This window comes from Salmo salar, chromosome 01 (assembly GCF_965601325.2).
Source record: "Salmo salar chromosome 01, fSalSal1, whole genome shotgun sequence".
NCBI lineage: Eukaryota > Metazoa > Chordata > Actinopteri > Salmoniformes > Salmonidae > Salmo > Salmo salar.
Window position 1 is genome coordinate 305065 of NC_138291.1, and position 2436 is coordinate 307500.

Consider the following 2436-nt stretch of genomic DNA (forward strand, 5'->3'; position numbering starts at 1 on the left):
TGGCTGACATGCTAACCTCCTCATGGGCTGACATGCTAACCTCCTCATGGGCTGACATGCTAACCTCCTCATGGGCTGACATGCTAACCTCCTCATGGCTGACATGCTAACCTCCTCATGGCAGACATGCTAACCTCCACATGGCTGACATGCTAACCTCCTCATGGCTGACATGCTAACCTCCTCATGGCTGACATACTAACCTCCTCATGGCTGACATACTAACCTACTCATGGCTGACATGCTAACCTCCTCATGGCTGACATACTAACCTCCTCATGGCTGACATGCTAACCTCCTCATGGCTGACATGCTAACCTCCTCATGGCTGACATACTAACCTCCTCATGGCTGACATGCTAACCTCCTCATGGGCTGACATACTAACCTCCTCATGGCTGACATGCTAACCTCCTCATGGGCTGACATGCTAACCTCCTCATGGCGGACATGCTAACCTCCTCATGGGCTGACATGCTAACCTGAAACTGCATTTTTCAACATGTCTGATTAATTTAGGAGACAATAAAAACAACAAATACTTAAAGAAAAATGATATTACAGTATAATCCAGCCTTATTGGGTGAGCAAGTGTTCAGTCCGGCCTCTGCCCAGCCTGGCCTTGCCATGGCTTTGCCTCTGGAAGATTGTGTATCTAGTATGTATTCTTATTGCTATGTAGAAGGCATGTTATAAACACAAATCAATCGTTTAATCAGTATAGAAAAGATACAACATGTTGCATTTATTCTATATTTCCTAGTTGGGTGTAGTCCATAAAACCATCTAGTGTGGGGTTTATGCTTCAGACTGTATTGGACAGACCAGTTGAATCATGTTTTGTAGAAGTGATGGTGGGAGGCGCCTTCCAGCTCCTCCTCTTCTCTCTTCCTCATCCTCCCCAGCTCTGCTTAAAGACTCCAGCCGGCTGAAATCGGATGTTTCCAACTGCCTGCAGCTCGCGGCTCCACATCACGGAGAGAGGATATCGAAGCAGAGCTGCTTTTCTTTCACGCGCCACTACGATCCCGTACACCGCGCAGCGCGGCGTGGGACTCGAGCTGTACTTCACCTCCAACCAACCAGCGAGAGTCAGCAGTTTCTTCTCTCCCGGTCCTTACCGAACTGTCTAAGGACCAGAGAGAGAGAGAGAGGACATGATCACCTGGATGATATAGCCATCAACTATATTTTTAGATGGTTACAACAGCAGAACACGACGCAGTGAAAAGGGATTTAGACTCTATACCGAATAGACCGTTTTGGAGGGATCTCTCTCCGACTTGTTAGGGATTTGATTTTAGAACTACTCAATATTACAACAACATACCCACACCAACTCTTCTGGATGGATTTAACAATATATAGTGTTTTTGGTCGTTTTTTGTGATAATTTACTCTTATAAAGGATCGCTGTCAAAACGGGATTACAGAAACATATTACAATCCTTGGGTAAGACTGATTTGCATATAATTGTTTATGTCATTAATGGTCATTGTTATTCTATTGTTGTTCCATTGAGAGAGAACGTTGGCTGATTATGAGCTAGTATGGCACTTCCATGAGTCAGTCAGTCAGTCAGACAGACAGACAGACAGACAGACAGACAGACAGACAGACAGACAGACAGACAGACAGACAGACAGACAGACAGACAGACAGACAGACAGACAGACAGACAGACAGACAGACACCAGTTAAACTGGGTATGTGAACAGCATAAGCAGCATGTCTCCCGATGAGCTATCTACTTTCAGAGCTTGTCTGTTCCTGGTCCCCCGTGGCCCGTACCCCGGACATGTGTTGGAGAGAGCGGGGATGTCAGCCTATCAGTATTATTCTGCTGTCTGGACGCATATATAGCAGCGCCATGTGCACTGCGGTACATTGCGATACACTGTGCTGCTGTAATACTAAGTAGATTCCTCAGAGCCCCATACTATTTTATACTTATTTTAGTGTTTGATGTTACAGAACTTGGCAGGCTGTTACAGACAGGGATTGGGTTAGGGTTAGGGTTAGGGTTAGGGTTAGGGTTAGGGTGACATGATGTTACAGAACTTGGCAGGCTGTTACAGACAGGGATTGGGTTAGGGTTAGGATTGGTATACAGGGATTGGTTGATGTGATGTGCTCTCCAGGTTCACAATAACTGATGTATTTCAGATTCTAATTGGTTCATTATCATCATAAAAAATCATAAAAATATACATAATTTATTCTGCTACGGCCATGTCTTCAATGCTGCTTCACCAACCCTAACCCTAACCCTAACCCTAACCCCAACCCTAACCCTAACCCTAACCCCAACCCTAACCCCAACCCCAACCCCAACCCTAACCCTAACCCCAACCCTAACCCTAACCCTAACCCTAACCCTAACCCCAACCCCAACCCTAACCCTAACCCTAACCCCAACCCCAACCCTAACCCCA

General features: G+C 46.0%; 1 protein-coding gene across 1 annotated transcript in view; it reads left to right on the top strand.

Moving 5' to 3' along the window:
- The first annotated feature begins 960 nt into the window (after window positions 1-960).
- Window positions 961-2436, top strand: part of LOC106560212 (fibroblast growth factor receptor 3) — a 172173-nt gene continuing 170697 nt past the window's right edge. The window contains exon 1 of the mRNA XM_082956570.1: window positions 961-1453. The gene's annotated coding sequence lies outside the window, so the exon portion shown is untranslated. The remainder of the gene's footprint in view (window positions 1454-2436) is intronic.